Below are 22,166 nucleotides of genomic sequence, written 5' to 3'. Positions count from 1 at the left end.
ACCTTGGTGGGGGAATCTCTAGCCTCTCTGGGCCTCAGCTTCTCATTTTAAAACGGGGATAAGGAGCTGTATTTTGTGGGGTCACTTGGAGCAGTGGTAATGGATGAAGAGCTGGGTACCAGCTGGCACACCCTGCCTTGACCACCTGGCCCGCGGATGCTGGGGCAGACCTGTTAGGCCACGTGACCCAGACCCGGCATGCTACGTGCACAGCAGACGCCAGGCTCCTGAGACGGGCCCTCACAGGCAGCAAATGCCGGCTGACGACCCTGGCAGGTCAGACGCTTTGCTTTCCTCACTCGGGGCAGGCAGTGCTTGGTTTGGGTGTGTGTTAGTTGCTCAGTCATGTCCGACTCTTTGTGACCCCATGGACTATAGCCTGCCAGTCTCCTCTGTACATGGAATTCTCCAGGCAAGAAAACTGGAGTGGGTAGCTAGTCTCTTCTCCAGGGGATCTTCTCGAGCCAGGGATCAAACCTGTGTCTCCAGTGTCTCCTGCATTGACAGGTGGGTTCTTTACCACTAGCACCACCTGGGAAGCCTACAGTGCTTGGTATTTGGCTTTAAAAAGTCAAATTCCCGTCTGTCTCTTCAAAGTTGCAGTTCCCCAGAGCCTGTGCCAGATTTGTGACCTGCTCAGCGGTAAAACTGTTCCACTAGGTGTTCTTTTTTTTTTTAAAGTCTTTATTGCTGTTTTTTTTCTTTCATATATGCCTGGCCCCCAGAAGGCACTCATCAAGGCATAGCTATCATTGGTCTTCACATTGGAGAAGATGCTGTTCCATTAACCCTGTCCCCTTGGACGGAAAATGGGACGACTAGCGTGGATCTCTTGAGATTGATACCTTCTGGCAACATGTGGAAGGCCTGCTCATCTTCCCCAGGAGCTGTCTCCCCGATTTTACGGAGCAGGGTAGTTGAGACTTGCCCAGGCTTCTAGAGCACAAGCGACAGAGCAAAGAGTGACACCCAGTCTGCTGGACTCCCAGACCAGTGCTCCTGCCCCCTCGCTAGAGGTCACTGAGGGAGCAGACCTGCTGAAGCCAGGACCAAGGTGAGTTTGCTCAGCTTCCTCCCTGCAGCAGGTTAGCCAGATTTGGGCCCTGGGTAAAGATGGGGTTTTGTGGACTCTTTTTAGGAAGGGTTAAGTTTTGAGGAAGAGTCTTGGAGGGGCCTGCCCCACGGAGTACTTACCCTTGTTGTCTCAGTATTTGTCCCTCGCTGAATTCAGAACCTCCCCTATTCCCTGAAAGAGAACTGAACCACCCAAAGGTGTTCATAAGCACGTGGGAGGGACTGAAGAGTAAGGCAGAGATGGGCTATTTCTATTCATCTATTCAGAGGCTGTTTCTTTTCATTCTTTATAGCAGAGAGCCTGACAGAATCCGTGCTCAAAGCGGCCTGCCTGGGGATCTGCCCTTCCTGCCCTCTCACGGACAGCTTGCTCACCTTCGCCAGCCTCGGTGCTGCTGTTCCCTCCTTGCTGGCTCCCCTCTGCGGGGCTGGTGCCTGGAGCGGTTGGTCCTCTCTCAGTCCCTGCCTGGTCCCGAGAAGCCCTCTAGTCACCCCGCTCCTCTCACCGTACTCCTCTTGTCTTTGTAGCTGTCATCTGTAGGGACCTTGTTGATTGCCCGTCTCTTTCTAGGATGGAAGCCCTGTGAGAGCAGGCACTTGGGCTGCTTTGTGTCCAGGACTTTCCTGGGAACGCAGTGGTGATTAATCTAAGTTCTTTTTTTTCTTAAACTCACCTGTGCCCCAGATCCTGGCTTAAATTTGCATACCAGAGTTTATCTCACAACTTCCAGACGCTTTATAGCCTTAGCTTTTCCCACTTTTGCTAACACTCGGTGTTTGCCCTTAACAGACACTACCGTGTGCTTTCCGCGTATTAACTTGTTTAATCCTAAAAAAAAAAAAAAAGAAGAAAGAAAAAAACCCACCCACACACACAAAACTCCCTTGATGTCGACACTGTTATTATGAGCAGGGCTGTTTAACAGATGAGGAAACTGAGGCCAGAGAGAACTGGTCCCGTCTTACACCGTGAGTGGGTGGCAGGGCTGGGGTTAAATGGAGATGGTTGGTTCTCTGGAAGCCCTACTGCTTCTAGAAGCAGCATGACGCTCTCACCTGCTGTTCAGGGGGCAGCCTGCCCACCACCTTCTGAAATGTGGACAGATTCTTGGAACTTGCACCCCCACATCCCTACTGCTCCCCAGACAGCTTTTCAGAGTATTTCATTCAAACATATACGATGTTTGTTTTAAACTGTACATGTCTGGACGAGCAAACTTTCCTCCATCTTTTACACATTTGACAGAAACCACTGTGAAAAAAAGGGCAATGTTTATAAAGAGATGGGAGCCTCTCCTGGAATCCAATAGAACTATGTCTCGGGGAGGGACGGGTGTGACCCCGAAGTCTTCTGGTATCTTTTTGTCTCTCTGAGCCCTTCTTCTCCTTCATACTCCTCCTCTCCATTCATCCCCTCTGGGCTCCAAGTGGACAATAACCTCCTCATGGCTCCGAAGCACTTATATACCTTCCAGTTCCCAGGGAAGAGAGAAAATCTAGTTGACTGAGCTTACACCAGGTGGGTCGAGTGAGGCCCTGTCACCTGTGACTGGGAGAGGGTATGAGGTGCAAACATGACGGTCATGCCCTCGGCCTGTGTGCGGAGGTGTAGCCTTCAGAGGAGGGGGTGGCAGTGAACTGTGCAGTAAAAGTACCTGTTGTGGCCATGGTGATCCTTCAAGGCTAAACTAACGGACTTACCTCCGGGGGAATTTAAGGGTTTTAAGCCAAGGAGTAGCAGAATCTGATTCCCAACTGAAGGCTTGCTTTGGCTGCTGGAGGTGGAGGTGGGTTGCAGGGAGACCAGCTCATTACTCCTGCGTAGCTGGTGAGGACCTGGATGTGGGCACAGTCCCCTGAGAAGGAAGCAATGCCACATGCTGTCTCCTTCTCAGGGCCACTTTTACTTCCTCCCTCCTGGGCCAGCTCGAGACTTGTCCATTGATTCTGACCCCTTACTCCACTCCAGGCCCTGTGCTGGGTGCTAAGGCCCTACCCTTAGGAGTTCAGTGCAGTGGGAGGGAGAGGACATGGGCACAAACCTGTTAAACCAGGGAGTTGATGTGTGAGAAAGGAGGGTCAGGTGAAGGGCTTCTGAAGATCCTGGAGGCCAGAATTACTTGGGATTGGAGCCTGGGGCAGGAGGGAGGCTCTAGGCCATATCCTACAGAGTTAGCATGAGGCAGGCATGGAAGCATAGGTCGAAGTTGAATGTATGGAGCCATGGGTGAAGGGCTTTCTGGGTGGCAGGGACGGTGTGGGCAAAGGCCTGCGGTTGGGAAAGTAGGAGGCGTGGCTGGAAGTTCTGTTATTATCAGCGAGGTGTGTGGAGCTGAGTAGTGGGAGGTGCAACTAGAGAAAGGCAGGCACTGTCCTTCGTGGAACATCTTAAGTGCCAAGCTAAGAGATTTAGATTTTATGCTGTGGCAGGGAGGATCCACTTGTGGAAGTCCACTCCAAATATGGGTTGAGAAAGAATTTCCAGACACAGAGCATTGCATTAAAGGGAGAGTTTATTAAGAACAGAGAGTAGAGATAATTTGAGTGCTGTGAGCACAGTGGGCTGACCTCCTGACAGACCAGGGAGAGTCTTTGTGAGTTAGAAGCCAGTTTTAACTGAGAATTCCTGCTGCAAGGGTGGCATTAGGTGATTGGTTAGGGCAAGATAGGATGAGTACCGGGGGTCATTTTTACCTGATATGGGGTCAGGGAGCTGGCCTGTAAGGATCAGAGGGGCTTTTGGCAATGGTTCTCAATGAGGCTCAGTCAGTTCCAGAGGTGACCTTGGCCCTGGGCTCCACATCTATGACCTTGGTACAAGGCCTTGCACCTGTGACCTTGGCATGGGACTCCACACCACTGACCGTGAGCAGATAGTGATGTGGTTGGTGTTTTCCTTCAGGACCCTGATAGTGTGGGTTCTATAAATTAAACCAGGGAGAAAGGCACTCAGACTTTCAGAGTACCAGGATCTGGGGGACATACTGGTGCCTAGAAATCCTCCTTTGAAATGCCCACCCCCATATCCCAGGGCCTTTGGGAGTACAGCAGGGTGGTCGATGAGGCCAGGAGAGGTTTGTACAAGCACAGGGTGGCCGTGGCAGCTGCCACATGGCTGAAGACCTGCAGAAGCTGCTGATGGCTGGAAGGTAATTAACAATTGTAATCACTGCTGTCATGACATCATTAAACTCCGATTGCACTGGCTGGGCAGCTGATGGATGGGCCCGGGAGTCACAGCTCGTGGGGAAGGCAGGATCATTTGTCAGCAGGCAGAAGATCAGCAGTGGGGGCCCAGGTCTGTACACAAGAGGTGCTGCTGGGCCTCTGAGGTGCTGGCTGCCATCCTGGGCCGGATTAGGGCAGGTGAGGCTGGGTCCAGACCCTGAACTTGTTTGGACTCTAGTGTTTGACAGTAGGTCTGAGCTGGGGGATCTTGAGCAGTCAACCAGTAGAGGTGCCCAAGGCCCTGTGGTGGGGGCTGAGTGGGGACAGAGGTTGTGGGGCTCTGGGCATCCCCCACCTTGCTTCAGACTTTTTCTCACTCCAAAAGGAAATGGGTTTTTTTGTTGTTGTTGATTATACATGATTATTGAGAAAGAAATTCTAACAGTGTGGAGGAAGCATGTTCTCCATGATCCCATTCCCTACATATCTTGTGTGCATGGGTGCTAAATTGCTTCAGTTGTGTCTGACTCTTTGCGACCCCATGGACTGTACCCCACCAGGCTCCTCTGTCCATGAGATTCTCCAGGCAAGAATATTGGAGTGGGCTGCCATGCCTCCTCCAGGGGATCTTCTCGAACCAGGGATCAGAACTTGCTTAGTCTTACGTCTCCTGCAACGACAGGCAGGTTCTTTACCACTAGCACCACCTGGGAAGCCCTCCCTAGACATCATCGTTAGAAGTTTGGTTTCTCTTCTGGTTCTCAAGTTCTCTGCCAAGATTCCACCTGCTCCGTGGGCTACCCTGGTGACCTCCCAAGAAATCCCTGTTTTGACTTAAAAGTAGTCTGATGCTATTCCTTCCAGGTGTGGGCAAACTCAAGGAATAGAAAATTCCCACTCCCTCCCTGCCAACCTGCCCTCCCCCAAGCTATCCCCCTCACTGTCCCACAGCCAGGCTGGTTCCTAGGGTAGCTGGTCACTTTCATTCAGTAAACTTAGGAACAAGGTGTAATGTCCCAGCTTCTGCTGGTTCCTTGTGTTGCCAAGGAAAGAAGCTGCCTAGAAGGCTCCTGTTTAGCCAGGCTCTGCATCTGTACAGAAGCTGGCTTGAGGCCTCGGTGGGGAGGGGAGAGGATGAAGGGCTAAGCTGTCAGAAAAAGCAATAGGAGTTGGGGTTGTGCACGGGCATCTGGACACAAAGGTGGAGAAAAACAAGGCCCAGGTGTGTGGATGTGAGCTGCAGGAGGGTTTCCTCCTGTCTGCAGTGTGTTGGAATGAACACTCTTGGCCTCCAGGGCTGGGGGAGTGACCCATCTTACTGATGGGACCACATGGAGCCTGATATCCACGAACCAGGTTAGCCTGGGGCAGAACCTCTATGTCTTTGGAGATAGAGGGTGTTGGGTTGTTTAATGCTCTATATCAAATTGTCCCATAACTAAGTGGCATAAAGCAATCCTGTATCCACTCAGAGATTTTGTGGATCACATTCTGGGCACTTCTTGTTCGGGGTCTTCTCAGTGGAGTGCAGGGTGACAGTCTGGGGCAGATACTCTCTCTTTTTTTTTTTTTGGCAGAAATGGGGAGTATCATCTTGCCAACAAGTACAGGTAGGTAGAAGACACCCCCCACTTCCAACCCCATTCCTCAGTCTCACCTCACCAGCAATAAACTGAGTCTTCCCTTGGGCCTCCTGGAGCTCCTGGTCCCCCAGGTGATGAGGGCTCCCCTCCGTGCCCCCAGGAGCCTGGTGGGCTTGTAAGAGGAGCTTGGCCTGAGAGGGCAGTGACTGATGAACTTCAAGACAGCGATGGCTGATGAGGGTTTTGAGACATTTCCTGCTCTGGCCCCTGTGCCTCTGCTGCCTGATTCTTGTATGTACTGCTAGACACCACGATCTCATGGTGTGGGGGGGCTCAGGGTGGGGTGTGTCGGGACGGACAGGAACTCAGGGGGCAGGCAGCACGGACTGCCTGGGGGTGGCCAGGGCTCCAGTTAAACTTCCCACGGTAGGCAGCTTCCAAGATGGCCCACTGACCCACACCTCCCGTGTGGTTCTCTCTGTGCCAGATCAGGACTGGCCCTACGTGACCAACAGAATAAGATGAAAGTGACAATGTGGCTCCAGGGACTGGTTCACAACAGGCACTGCAGCGTCTGCCTTGGGTTCTTGGTTCTCCTGCTCCAGGGAAGGCAGCTGCCAGGCGGTGGGAACACTCAGCAGCCTGGAGTAGCCCACACAGGGCGGAGGTGAGGGCCTGGACCAACAGCCAGCACTGTTGCAAGTCAAGGGAGTGGGTCACCTCTGAGGTGGGTCCTTGGGCCCCATCAAGCCTTCACGTGTCTGCAGCTGCGTGGGAAACCCAAGTGAGAATGGCCCAGCATCCTGAAATCTTAATCCAGAGAATTTGGGAGTGTAATAGGTTATTGTGTAGGGTTACCAAGTTTGATGTGATTTGCTACACAGCATCTGATAACGGTTACCTTCTACCTCATACGTTCCAGAGGAGGACGGGAAGACGGTCCTTGAGAGAGAGTGGGAGGCAGATAAAAGCAGACAGAAAGATGGACACAGCTCTCCCATCCCCTCAGGAAGCTGGGGGAGAGACCAATCTGGACCCTGCGACCTGGCACTCTCCAATGTCAGGTTAATATAAGAGGGTTTTGTACAGTTTTCCACAGTGAGTGGGGCTAGAGTTCTTGTAGTGTACTTATGCCAGAGTTACATTATCAGAAAGACTATACAGACACAGTAAGGGGTTTCTACAGGAAGCTGAAACTCTAATACTTTGGCCGTCTGATGCGAAGAGCTGACTCATTTGAAAAGACCCTTATGCTGGGAGGGATTGGGGCAGGAGGAGAAGGGGACAACAGAGGATGAGATGGTTGGATGGTATCACCGACTCGATGGACATGGGTTTCGGTGGACTCCAGGAGTCGGTGATGGACAGGGAGGCCTGGTGTGCTGCAGTTCATGGGGTCGCAAAGAGTCAGACACGACTGAATGACTGAACTGAACTGAACAGGAAGCTCGTTTTTGAGGTGTGCAATCTGTGTGATTTTTTTAGCTGTTCCGGGAGGGAGTGAATTGTAACGATTTCTATGACCTCCCTCCTGCCCTTCCTCAACAAGGGATCCAAAGTTCTTGCCTCCCCTCAGCACAGGATCTGGCAGGGAAGAAAATGCCCTTGACTGAGAAGATGCCAGGGGCTGAGGAATGCACAAGACTCGAGAGGGGTTGTGAGAGGGGCTTTTCTGGTGGTCCACTGGTTAGGACTCTGCCCTTCCACTGCAGGGGGCTGAGGCGTGGGGCTTGGGGGAGTGGGGATTGGGTGGGGCACGGTTGATCCCTGGTCTGGGAACTAAGATCCCACGTGAAAAGAAAGGGTTGTGGGACACCTGAGATTCAGTGGGGCACGGGGCAGGGCAGGGAGGGGAGAGGCCTGGATTTTAGGAAGGAGGGGGTGAAAACCAGACAGAAAGAAAAGCATTTGTAAAAGCATTCTACAAAAAAAATTATTTGACAATCACTGATTTAGCTGAACCGCCCTCAGGCTTCCCATACCCTACTTTTATAGGAGAATGGGAGGTACCTTAAGTTGTGTTTTCCCATAAACAGATCGTGAGAGAATAGTTGGAAGGGCAAGCCTGTATGAGAACTGACTGCGGGAATCAGGGAGGGGAGTGGGGGAGTGAGACAGGGCAGAGAAGGCAGCTGGGAAAGGGTGTGTTATCAGGCCAGTCACTGCTGTGGGCACCTGGGTGGAACAGGCCCCACCTTGTCATGCCACCACGAGGCCAGGGAGCTGGCATTTATCCTCCAGCTCCCATTGGTCCTTGCCTGGGGCTGCTCTCAGGCCCTCCTGGACTGTCCTTCACCACACCTGGCCAGAGAGAAGTCTGGGAGAGTGACGTGGCAGGCTTTCCACCTGCCCTGCAGTGAGCTCAGAGGGGTAGGAGTAGGACACCCGTGGATGGAGCAGGCTGGCCCTCACAGAGTTCCCAGCCTGGGAGGCCTTTCCCAGGCAATCAGGAGGCCCTGCTGGCCCAGACTTCTGATCTGCAGTGGACAGCAGAGCTGAGGAAAGTGATTCATTGTAGCTTGAATGCCTGGAGAGTGCTCCTGGGAGCCTGTTTGTGGGGGAAGGGCTCAAGGAGGAAGTGAGAGGAAATTGGTTCAAATTCTGACTCAGCCCCTTACTCACTGGATAATTTTTATTAGGCTTATCTCCTTTCTCAGCCTTGGTTTCCTTAGATCCAAGACGGGGCTGATACTCCCTACCCTTCTGACCTAGAATGCTTAGAGCACTGTAGGACTTTCCTGGTGGTTCAGTGGTTAAGACTCTGCCTGCCAATGCAGGGGACATGGATTTGATCCCTGGTTTGGGAAGATTCCACATGCTGCAGGGCAGCTAACTCCATGTACCACAATTACTGAGCACATGCCCTAGAACCCCTGTCTCACAACAAGAGAAGATCATGCAGTACAACTTGGGAGTAGCCCCCACTTGCCACAAATAGAGAAAAGCCCGCATGCAGCAATGAAGACCCCGCATGGCCAAAAATTAATAAAATAAATGAAATTTTATAAAAGAACATTGTAGTGGGTATTGGTACCTTGCCTCCTAGTCCTTTATCAATCCCCCCTTCTTCTGACAACATTTGGGGCCCCAACTCTCCCCACTCTGTTCAGGAGGTTTGGCTGGAACTCCACCCTTGGATCCAGCCAATCTGAGCATGGCATCCCACTGGCTGTGGAGACTGGCTCAGAGGTGGGCATGTGCTGGAGCCCATCCTACCACAGCGAATCCCAGGGCTTGTGTAGGAGCTCTTGGAAAAGCTCCTGTCTCTGGTGGGCTAGAGTCAGAGCAACAGAAGCTTATTACCAAGTGAAGCTTTAGAATGAAGCCAGTGCATGGGAGAGAGTAAGAATAAAGAGACAGACAGAGGCAAGTCCTAATGACTTTGCTTGAAACCCTGAATCAAGCTGTTCCTGAAGCTGCCATACCCCTTGTCATCTCTGTATCTGAGCCAGTATACTCCCTCTGTTGAAACTTATTTGTGTTGGATTTTCTGTCACTTGCAACAGAAAGATTTTTAACTGATAGAAGCTGCAGAGCCACTACTTTTTGCTTGTTTGCTGGCCTGAAAGAATGTTTGAGACCATCCATTCTTAGACCAGAGGAATTCTCTGGAGTATTTTATTAAACAGATGGATAAATGAGTCACCTAACTGTGGCTTCCTATTTACTTTGGTGAATGGACATGAGGATTGGTAAATGGAGAGGCTGGAAGACGGGTGTTGGAGAGGTTTCTTGTTTTTACCTGAAACTGGAGAAACTTTCATTCTTGTTTGGTGGGGTAGACCAAAGCTGTTGTCCTTATGATGACGAGGAAGGGTGTGAAGGGCCAGGGCAGGACCCCAGGCAGAAGCCCTCAGAGAGGAGGTGAGAGTCATTTGCAGGGAGCTCAAGGGGTTCACCTTAGGCTTCTGGACCCAGCCCCTCCAGGATAGGAAGAAAGAGGAAGCGTGGAACATGGGAAAAACTTGGGCTCTCAACCCAGACAGCCAGATCAAATGCTTGCTTTTCTGATGACAGCCTATGTTCTCCATCTGCCTTACCAGGCTGTAAGTTCAGATCTTTATGCTGTGTCCTGAGCGCCAGGCCTAGCACAGAGGTGGCCTCAGAGCAGATTCATGGGATGCGGCCGAAGCTGACAGGAGATCCCGATCTCTTTTCCAGGGAGAATGACATTTGTGGTAGAGTCTCCCCTAAGAAAGGTTATTTTCCCAAGATCCCACCAGTTGCAAGCAGATGAAAACCCCCTTTCCCTTCCCCTGCCCCTTGCTGCTTGTGGTTGTGGAGGTGCAGGGATTAGCCCCACCTCTGCCACTTACCAGCTGTGTGGCCTTGGACAAGTGTCTTGGCTTCTCTGAGCCTCAGTTTCCTGATCAGTGACGTGTAGATAACTCATTCTTCGTGGGGTTATGTGAAGATTAAATGAAATGACTTACGTGGAAGGGCTGAGCACAGTACTTGGCATAAAGTTGGGTGCAAAAAGAGAATTCCCACCCTTCAGCCTCCACCGAAGGTAGGACTTGAAGAAAATGTCTGTGCATTGATGCCACATGACCTCATGCGTTCATGTGTGTGTGTGTGTGCACGTGTACCATGCTTATGGGTATGTGCATGGTGTGTCTGTAAGCACATGAGTGTGTGTATAAACAGAGATGTGCATATACATATGTGCGGTTATCTGCACGCATGAGTGCCTCCGTGTTTTCCCAGCACTATTAGTGGAAAACCGTAATTATGCTTTATGGCAGCAGCAGCAGCAGCTCTGCTCCCCCAGCCATTAAGCTGCCTCCCTCCACTCATCCGGTGGTAGGGAGTTGCTGCAGCCTTGGCGCCCTCCCCCCAACCCCTGCATGCTGCTTGAGCACCCGGAAACCCCCCTCTCTCACCATATGTCTGTCTTTTACAGTTCTTTGGTGCGTGGTGCTCATCGAGTGGGTAATTAGCTCAATGAATTAATTGACATCCATACGTGTAATTAGCAAATGGTTATAAGCAGCTATTCTCCTTGGGATGTCTAAAATTTCTAGGGGTCAGACACTGGGGAGGGAGGGTTTGTGACATTCTAAGGAGTAAATAAAAGCGGCCAGTGTGAGTGTCGAGGACGAGGATGGGCCTGGGTGCCTCGCCAGGCTTGGTGGCCTGGCTGTGGGTGGGGAGAGGGTCCAGGAAGGAGGGAAGAAGTATCCATGAACCTGGTCGGGAGAAACTGATTCCTAAGGCACTGGGAGTCAGGAGGCCTGGGTTCCTGCCCCATTCATGTAACTTTCTCTTTGATCTTGGGTGTCTTCTCTGGGCCACGTTCTCCACTTCCAAGAGTGGAGATGGATGGAACCAGCTGTCTCTTAGAAGTCTCCCTGTTCTGACATTCTTCCTGACCTTAAGCCAAACTTTCTAATGCAAACAGGCCTGTGCAAAGGTACAGCGATGTGTCCCCTTCCTTGTTCCAAATCATAGCATCACCATGCTGCTCTTTCACACCTGCAGCTTTGTGTACATGCTGGACCCTCTGCTCCAAATGCCCTTGTCCGCCTTCTTGGCCTTTGAGGTAATCCAGAGCAGCACACCCAATAGAACTTTCTGAAATGATGGAAATGTCCCATGCAGTAGCCACTAACCACATACAGAGATTGAAATGTGACTACTGCAATTGAGGAATTGGATTTTAAATTTATTTACTTCTAATTTCTTTACATTTAAATAGCCACCTGTAGTTTGTGGCTATTGGACAGCATAGCTCTAGATTCTTTAAGATCCAGTTCATTCATTTATTTGTTTACTAATGCATTCATTCATCAAACAAATATTTATTGAGTGCCCTCTGTGGCTAAGAGACCACCAAGAATAGGCAGGTGTGACCCCTGCCCCCATGAAGCATTTGTAATGGGAGAGGATAGGAGGGAGAAAAGAGAGAAAAATGAATGCACAAATCGTTGGAAGAAATAAGAGCTATAAAAGAAACCAACGAGGGGCTGAGACAGAATAAAAAGCCCAGGGAAGACTTTCTTTAGATGAGTATTAGTCGCGCAGTCGTGTCTGACTCTTTGAGACCCCGTGGACCCCATGGACTGTGGACTGCTGGGATCCTCTGTCCATGGGATTTTCCAGGCAAGAATACTGGAGTGGGTAGCCATTTCCTCCTCCAGGAGATCTTCCCGACCCAGGGATCGAACTTGGGTCTCCCACATTTCAGGCAGATTCTTTACCATCTGAGCTACCACAAAAGGTGTTTCTAAGGAGGTGTCATTCCAGCTGAGACCCAAGGGAGAATGAGCCCTTCAGAAAGAGAGTGGGGGAGGGGTGCTCTAGGCACCGAGGTCGGGAGGCTGGCAAGAGCTGGTGAGTCTTCTGAGTTGGGTGTGGTAAGTGTTAGGGTGAGGCCAGGAAGTGAGGGGCAGGGGCCTGATGGAGAGGCCAAGGGGAGGACTATGGATTTGTGGTAAGAGTGGTGGAGGTGACTGAGGCGGCCTCAGTAGAGGTGTGGTACCATGAATAAACATCTTCAACGCTGCACGGATGCTCTGAAGGGCCAGTGGAGGGGATTCTAAGGGAAGCTGGAAACTGGTCACCTAGAGGAGGGCACCTGGCTAACATGGTGCAAGGAGAGCTCATGGCTCCCCAGGCTAGACCAGGAACCTCTCTGTGATTATGCCACCCCCCAGCCCTAACTGCCACGGCACTATCACCCCTTGTCACCACCTATCACGGTCGGACCTCATTATCACAGAATCACGTCTGATTCTGCGTCCCCACCTCACATAGGGCCTGCTGCAGAGTGGGTGATTGGGCAGGACAGCTCCTCCCCAGCTCAGCCGGCATGTCCTCTATCTCCTAGGAAGAGGCTGCTGGGGAAGCTGACGGCGGTGGTGGGAGAGATGCCTGAGCCCCTGCTTCCTCCGCCACCCCTGCCTCGTGTGCTGCACTTGGCAGTTTGCAGAGTCTCCTTCCTATCCATGGCCTCGGTTGTCTCTACAAACAGCCAGAGAGGGGGGTGGAGCAGTAACCTTCATCCACCCATTTTACAGATGAGTAAACAGCAGTAGTACAGGGGGGCCAAGTGCCAACCTCTTTGGACGTAACAGGTCACGGAAGTTCAGTGTATAGCTTTGGGGTATACTTCAGTGTATAGCTTTCAGACAGGCTGAACTTGAATGCTGGCTGTTAATTTCTTAGCTCTGTGACTTCAGGCAAAGCACTTAACCTCTCTGAGAAGCAGTGTCCTTATCCATAAAATGGGGGAATAACTGCATCTATTTCCCAAGGTGGTTGTGGGACTTATAAAGTGCTCAGGGGGAGTGCCTGGCACATAAGAAACATTCAGTACTCTTGACAATAGTTTGGGAATCTAACAGAAGTTATTCACAGATTCCACAAAATGTGTATATAGTTTCAGAAGGTTTGCAGAACTCCTGGAACTCAGACAGGGATGCCTTGGTGGCCATGGACCCGAAGTTAAGAAAATGTAATAAGAAAGACCCCAGCAGCAAAAGAAATATCTAAGGAATAAAGTGTCTAAAGACCAAAAAATGTATAAGACTAGCATGGAAAAAATTTTAACATTTAATCAAGGGATATTAAAGAAAACTTAAATGCAAAGACTTAACATTGATAAGGTATAAACTGTCCCTGAATAATATATTAATATATAAATATATTTAATGTAACTCCAATCTAATATTCTAACAAGCATTTCTATGAAATTTGATGTATTGATTCTGATATATATATATACTGAAGAAGAAAGATAAAAAAATAGCCAAGCCCTTTCTGTAGAATAGGGTAGATTTGCCCTACTAGATATCAGTATTTATTATAAAACCCCAATAGTTAAAACAGTGTGGTTTGGCTCAGGAATGGACAAATTGACCAGTGAAATAGAATTGAGAGCCTGGCACAGAACGCTGCATTTAATTTGCATGACAGAAGCAACAGGCAGGTACCAGGGTGGTTCAAGCTATGGCAGATTCCAGAGCTTTGAACCCTGGCTTGAATCTGGCTTTGACACTTATTAACTGTGTGATTGGAAAAGACTTACACTGGGAAAGATTGAAGGCAAGAGGAAAAGGGGGCAGCAGAGGATGAGATGGTTGGTTAGCATCACTGACTCAGTGGACATGGATCTGAGCAAACTCCAGGAAATAGTGAAAGACAGGGAAGCCTGGCATGCTGCAGTACATGGGGTCACAAAAAGTTGGACACAACTTAGCGACTGAACAACAGCAAAACTGTGTGATCTTGGGCAAGTTGCCGAATCTCTGGTCTCAGTTTCCCCAGGGGGAAAGAAGGGCTATTCAATAAATAGAAGTGGACAACTTAGTTGTAGATATGGAAAAACGAAGTTGAATTTACACCCAGCTTCTTATCAAAAGCAATTTCAAATGGGTTAAATACTTAAATGTCCAAGGCAACACTCTGAAATGTTGAGAATAAAATGTAAGTGAACATCATTCTGATTTTGGGGTAGTTCTTTAAAAAGACCTAAAAGTACTAACCATAAAACTTTGACTATATTAAAACCCAGAACTCCTTTTCCTCAAAAGAAATCTTAAAGAAAGTAAAGTACTACAAATGCAATAACATATTTTCAATGCATATAGTAGCTAAAAGATAAATATCAAGAACATGCAAAACTGGTTAATAAGGAAAATAAGCCCAAACTAAAAATAGGAAATAAATATATGGCCAGGTATTTCTTAAGAGAGGGCTTCCCTGGGGACTCAGTGGTAAAGAATTCGCCTGCCAAGCAGGAGATGTGGGTTAGATCTCTGGGTTGGGAAGATCCCCTGGAGAAGGACATGGCAACCTACTCCAGTATTTTTACCTGGAGAATTCCATGGACAGAGGACCTTGGAGGGTTATAGTTCGTGGGGTCACAAAGAGTTGGACACAACTTTGCAAAATAAACAGCAGCAGCATTTCTTAGAGAAGGAAACATATGTGGTCAATAAACATCTGAAGAGACGTTCAACTTATTAGTAATCATGGAAACAAAAGTTAAGACAACAATCAAATGTCATTTTACATTTGAGTGTCCCAAATCAGAAGCCTGACAATTGGAGTGAGTGTGAATCAAGGGACTGCTTACATGTGGTTTGTGGGTGTCCAAACTGATACAACCACTTTGAAAAACAAGTTATTATTTTGTAATGTTGGACATTTTCATACACTATACCCTGCAATTTTACTAGGTATGTACCCACTCCTAGGTATGTGTGTGCTCGGTCTCTAAGTTATGTCCAACTCTTTTCCTACTCTTGGGGATCTTCCCGATCCAGGGATCGAACCCTTATCTCCTGCATTGATCCTTTGCTGCTGAGCCATCAGGGAAGCCCCCACTCCTAGGTATATACTCCTTGTACCACAACAGGAATCAGATAGGAGAAAGTTCATAATAGCAATTTGTATTAGAAAAACAATGACAAACCTCCTCCTTCACGCAAAGGAATGGTAAATACAAAGCTCAAGATGATGATTCCCTGAGTCGGGGAGGGACACAGGATGGTGAGGACAATGTAGGCAGATGAAAGTTACCACGAATACTCTAAAATTCGGGTAGTTCACAGGTCTTCATTATATTATCAAAAATAAACTGATGAGGGAATTGCCTAGTGGTTCAGTGGTTGAGAATCTGCCTGCCAGTGCAGGGGACGTAGGTTCAATCTCTGGCTCGAGAAGACCCCACGTGTCACCAGTCAACTAAGCCTGTGCACCGCAACTACTGAGCTTGTTTGTGCTCTAGAGCCCGAGAGGTGCAACAAGAGAAGCCCCTCAATGAGAAGCCCCACACATCTATAGAGAGTAGCCCCTGCTCGCTGCAACCAGAAAAAGTCAGTGTGCAGCAATGAAGACCCAGCACAGCCATAAATAAATGCGGTTTTAAAAGTAAGAAAAAAAATAGGCTGATGAGAATTAGAAGACAAGCCACAGGGGAGAAAACGGAGACCTCACCAAAGAAGACAGACAGATGGCAAATAAGCACATGGAAAGAACCTCCACATCATATGTCATCAAGGAAATGCAAATTAAAACAGCAAGGTGCTACTGCATGCCCATTAGAAGGGAAAATCCAAAAACTTTCTTGGATTTGGCAAAATCCAAAACACTGACACCACCAAATATCGGGATGGATGAGGAGCAATAGAGACTCTCATCCATTGCTTGTGGGAATGTAAAATGGTACAGCCACTGTGCAGGACAGTTTGGTTTCTTACCATGCTAAACATACTCCTACTGTATGATGCAGCAATCATGCTTCCTAGTATTTACTCAAAGGAGTGGAAAACTCATCTTCACACAAAAACCTGCACATTGATGTTTATAGCAGCTTTATTCATAACTGCCCAAACTTGGAAGAAACCAACATGCCCTTCAGGAGGCAAAGAGATAAATAAACTGTGGTACATCCAGACAATGGAATATCATTTAGCACTAGAAAGAAATGAGCTATTAAGACTTCCCTGGTAATCCAGCGGTTAAGACTCCCTGCTTCCAATGCAGTAGACCTAGGTTTGATCCTTGGTTAGGGAACTAGATCCTGCATACCACAATGAAAAGTGGGCACAGCAAAAGAAAGAAATGAGCTATCAAGTCATGAGAGACATAGAGGAAACTAAAATGCATACTACTAAGTGAAAGAAGCCAATCGGCAAAGGCTGAGTTCCAACTATATGGCATCCTAGAAAAGGCACAAAAGTGTAATGCCATTTTTTTAAGATAACAAAAAACACTATCTTAGGATGCTTTAATAGTTATTACTAACTCACTCAGGGTTTGAGATGGTAGACTGACCATTTTTATTTATTTTTAAAAAATGTCTGCTCATTAATAAGAATCCATTAAAATGACAGTAAAAGAAATAAAAAGGTACAAACTCCCAATAATGAAGAAACTGGAAAGGAGGGGCACAGCACTTATGAAATTTTAGCAATGCTGCTGGTAAGTCGCATCAGTCGTGTCCGACTCTGTGTGACCCCATAGACGGCAGCCCACCAGGCTCCGCCGTCCCTGGGATTCTCCAGGCAAGAACACTGGAGTGGGTTGCTATTTCCTCCTCCAGTGCATGAAAGTGAAAAGTGAAAGTGAAGTCGCTCAGTCGTGTCTGACTCTTAGCGACTCCATGGGACTGCAGCCTACCAGGCTCCTCCGTTCATGGGATTTCCCAGGCAAGAGTACTGGAGTGGGTTGCCATTGCCTTCTCCATGAAATTTTAGCAATAGATCAGTATAAAAGACAATTGACAATACAGTCTTTCTCAGTATCCTCCAAAGATTGGCTCCAGGATTCCTGAGGATACAAAGATCTGTGGATCCTGAAGTCCTTTATATATATATATATATATATATATATATATATATATATTTATATTTATATATATATATATGCACACACACACACACACACATATATATAAAATGGTGTAATATTTGTATATATTGTATGTGCCTTTGGCACATCCCCTTGTATACTTTAAATCATCTCTAGATTACTTATAATGCCTAATATGATATAAATGCTATGTAAATAGTTGCCAGCAGGCAGTAAATTCAAGCTTTGCTTTTTGGAACTTTCTGGAATTTTGGGGGGTTTTTTGGAATATTTTTTATCTGAAGTTGGCTGAGTCTTTGGGTGCAAAATTTGCAGATATGGAACAGCTGACTGTATTTAGATATGTCAAGAATTTTTTTATTTAATTTTTAAAAAAATTGTGGTAAAATATACATAACAAAATTTACCAAACTCATGACTTTTTTTTTTCAGCTGCACCATGCTGTTTGTGGAATCTTAATTCCCAGACCAGGGATTGAACCCACACCCTCAGCAGTGAAAAGTACAGAGCCCTAACTACTGGAATGTCATGGAATTCCTCAACTTCCCAATTTTTAACCGTTCAGTTTGGTAGTGTTAAGTATATTCACATTATTTTGCAATCAATCTCCAGAACTTTTCTTCTTGCAAAACTGAAACAGTTCATTCATTAGAACAACTCATTTCCCTCTCCCCCAGCCCTTGGCAATTACCATTCTACTTTGTTCCTATGGATTTGACTACTCTACATACTTTATACAGTGGAATCACGCAGTATTTGTCTGTTTGACATTTCACTTATCATAATGTCTTCAAGATTCATCCATGTTGTAGCATGTGTCAGAATTTCCTTCATTTTTAAGGCCGATTACTATTTCATTGTATGTATATATCACTTCTTGCTTATCCATTCATCAGTTGATTGGGTTGCTTCCCCATTTTGCTCATTGTGAATAATGCTGCTGTGAACATAGGTGTATAAATATCTTTTGGAGAGTCTGCTTCCAATTCTTTTGGATATACAAACAACTCTTACAACTCAATAATAAGTCAATCCAATTTTTTAAAACCAAAGAAGATACACAGATTGTGGCAAATATGGATACAAAAAGATACTCAACAACATCAATGAACAGGAGAATAGAACTCAAACCCACAGGGATATACTGCTATGAATTCACTGAAATGACTAAGATTAAACTGATTGACCAAATAAGTGCTGGTGAAGGTACCAAGGAACTAGAATTCTCATACACTCCTGGTGGGAATGTGAAATGATACCAGCTTTTTGGAAAATTTTTGATACTGTAAAAAATATTAAGGGACTGCCCTAGTAGTCTGGTGGCTAAGACTTGGAACTCCCAGTGCAGAGGGCCCGGGCTCGATCCTTGGTCAGGGAACTAGATCCCACATGCCTCAACTAAGAGGTCGCATGCTACAACTAAAAATCCTGCATGCTACAACTAAGACCTGGTGCAGCCAAATAAATAAATACTAAAAAAGAAATGTTAAACCTACATCTATCATGTGACCCAGCGAATCCATTCCTAGGTATTTACCTAAGAGAAATGAAAGTATATGTGCACACATAGATTTGAGCATAAACATCCATACCACCTTTATTTGTATAATAGTACTTACAGGCAACTCAAAGTCCATCAATAAGTAAATGAATAACCAAATTGTGATATATCCATAAGATGACATTCTACTCAACAATAAAAAAAAACCCAAATTACTGATGTGTTCAATAGTGTATATGAACTCCAAAATAATTCTGCCCAGTGAATGAAGCCAGACAAAAAACAATACATAGTATATGTTTCCATCTATGCAGAATTCTAGAAAATGCAAACTAATCTGGAGTGACAGAGGCAGCTTATTCTGTGCCTGGGAATGTGGGGCAGGGGGCAGTAGAAGGCAGAAGGGAGAGATTATAAAGGGCCATCAGGAAACTTTGGGGGTGAAGAATATGTTCATTACCTTGATTGTAGTCATGCTGTCATGAATATATATGTATATATGACAAAACTCATTAAGTTGTATACTTTAAATATGTGCAGTTTATTGTACATAATGATATTTTATTAAAGCTTACAAAAGCAAGCAGAAAGAGAGTAAATACATTTGAGTAGATCTATATGGAAAGAAATGCTATGTAGCAATAAAAATTATGGAAAGGTATTTATGATAATTGTTGAAAGGAAAAAAAAGATTACAAAACAGTATATCCAATATGGCCACTTTTATTTAGATAACCTGACTATCTCTAGGAGTCACAATTTGATTGTGAACAACGTCTCATTAAAATTAAGCCATAAAAAGAAAAAAAATTAAGCCATAGTTTATGTCAGCCCAGTGCCATCCCCTGTGTGGGAATTCCCTTTCTCTGCAAAGACCACCTGTCCCATATGTTTCTGGGTGTTCCCAAATGTGTCTCACTGCACTTGGAAAGCAATGTTGGATGTCATTTGCTGTAGGAGATGCCTGGGGCCTCTGCTGAGCTGAGGCTCCTGCATTAACACCACTGTCTGTGCCAGAAGTTGGCCTCTGTTATCACCTAGGCTGCTGCCACAGCCACACGCATGGGGTGAGGGAAGTCCCCCATCTTGTTACCCAGCCAGGGGTCCCCATAGGAGGGCTGCCTGGGCCCCAAGGATGGTGTGTTCAGCATGGCAACTCTCTCTTCACTGAGAGGGTCTGGGCAGGTGAGTTCAACCACCAGCCCCTGTGAAGTGTCTGGAATGATGATCCCTCCCCCTCTCTGGCCCCGGTATGGAATGCACTCCCACTGCCAAGCTCCTCTTCCTGTGATAGTTATCTTTCAGGGACCACCAACATCCTCTTGTGGTGACCCAAGGACGAAAGAGCAGATAAAACCCAGAAGGGTCTTGGAATGCAGGAACGGAAAAACTAGACCCTTATTGTCCTTCCCTCCCCCATGTTGTAACTATTAACGGATTTCAGGTCCTCTTGAGCAGTATAACCTGTCTCCCCTCTTACCCCATAGGGAGAAGGTATTTGCCTTACTCTTCCCCCACCCAGTATATGTGCCTTATCCAATCAGCAAATGACCTGCAAGACCCCTATCTCACTCCTTGTACCCTGGGTGTAAAAGTGGACTAAAGACACCTGTTCAACGTCGGTTCTCCCTTGAGCTGGCCTGCTGTTCTAACAGCGTCTCCTACTCTAAATAAACTTTATTTTCCTCTCATTCTGTCTCATGTCTGGAAATTGTTTTCCAACCTGTGCCTGGAACACGACACCTCTGTCAAGTCTCTTCCAAATTTGCCAGATGAGCCTGTATCCCAAATGTGTACACTGATGGAGATTCTTCTAGGCGGCTCCTTCATGTCTATGATCACATCACACATTTCATACTATATAACATAACATACGTACTCACTTGGTGGGGGGAGAGGGAAGCCTCCATCCCTCCTGGTCAGCATGCTTACCTCTTTCAGCTCTAGCGGAGCTGGCTTCCAGCTCCAGGAAAACAGTAACTGATTCTCTCTCGGTGAAGAGATCCCTGGGTGGTATTTATTTTCTTTGTTCTCTTCTGAACTGCCCATTAAAATTTTTTTCTATCAATACCCATAAGGGCAAGGCCAGTGTGTCCTGCTCAAAACTGCATCCCAGCACCCAGCGCCGCGTTTAGCACCCGATAGGTGCCCAAAAAGGTGTGAATGACTAGCAGGTATTACTTTCCAAGGCTGTGAGGGGCTGGTTTAACAAGGACGGGGAGGACGTGTTTGGATCCCGCAGGCCGCCAGGCTCCACCTCGACCCCGCCAGGTCCCCAGCGTTTCCGCCTCTGCCTGGCGCCCAGGGATTGACGCCTCGAGGGGCGGAGTGTCTGGCTCCAGTCCGGGTGCCTTGGCCCTTTATGATCCGCAGGCTCGGCGGCCCCGGGGCCACCTCGCCGGCGCTGGTGAGGGGAGGGGAGGGGACCAGACTCCTCCAGGAACCGGTCTGGGCCGCCCCTGCCAGTGCCTCTACCCGCTTCCTGCGCCCCCCTCCAGCCTCCCGCAGCCTCTCCCAGCGGAGTCTGCTCTGGGACCTCCCCCACGCCCCCACATCTCCGACGTCCCCAGGAGACTCCCCGGCCTCCGCCCTGCAAGGTGTTGGGTCCCCAGTGTTCCACCACTTGGGTAAGACCCCGGCCGCCCGCAGCCCCTCCCCCACCCCCTCTCTCCGGAAGGGCCGCTTTCCCTGGGATCCTTCTGTTGCTGGCGCCTCCTCGACTCCAGCACCCTCTCCAGGCCTGTCTGCCTCTGCCCTACGGGAGCGCTCCAGATAAGGCAGGTGGTGCCTGGTAGCACTCTCGCTTGGGCAGGCTGGGGCACCAGGCATTCTGGGATGCGAGCTGGGATGTGAGCTGGGATGGGCGGGACTTGAGTCTGGATGGGCAGGGCCTCTCACTAAGCCGAGGTAGCCTGGCCCTTGGAGATGCCTGAGGGCGCAAAACTCAATTCACAGGGCGCAGCCACTGCTGCTCACTGGGGCCCCGGGGTGCGGTCGGGGAGCCTGTCACTGGCAAGGGCTCAATCCTGGAAGTCAGGCTGGGTCCTGACCCCCAGCAGCTGGGCCAAGTAGGAGGAGGTGATGAGAGAGAGAGCATATTTGAGTCCCTTGGGCAGGAGAGATTTCAGGGCTGGCTGGGCAGGTCCAGTACTCTGCTCACACATAACTGGATCTGGCCTTCAGAACTTGTAGGCATTCCCTCCCCTCCATCCCCACCATGCTGCATCTTCTCCCCTTTCAGTGGGCTTCTCAGCTGCTCTCCTGGCCCAGCTTCTCCACAATGGCCGTGGTTCTAAGGGGGGGCCTGGTCTTGAAGCAACAACGTGGTCACCTCCACTTCCTCTCCTGCTGCTGTCACTACTGCCGTCCTTTGTTCCCCTCTCTTGCCCTCTCTGCAGTTATCTCACAACTTCCTTTATTCTGCCATGCCAAGCCCAATGGGTCCCCAGAAAGAACTGGGAGTCTTAGCTCTGAGAACAGGATATTCTTTCACTCACTCATTTGATCATTCATTCACACA

Source organism: Muntiacus reevesi, chromosome 1 (assembly GCF_963930625.1).
Source record: "Muntiacus reevesi chromosome 1, mMunRee1.1, whole genome shotgun sequence".
Classification (NCBI taxonomy): domain Eukaryota; kingdom Metazoa; phylum Chordata; class Mammalia; order Artiodactyla; family Cervidae; genus Muntiacus; species Muntiacus reevesi.
This window is presented reverse-complemented; position numbering follows the sequence as displayed.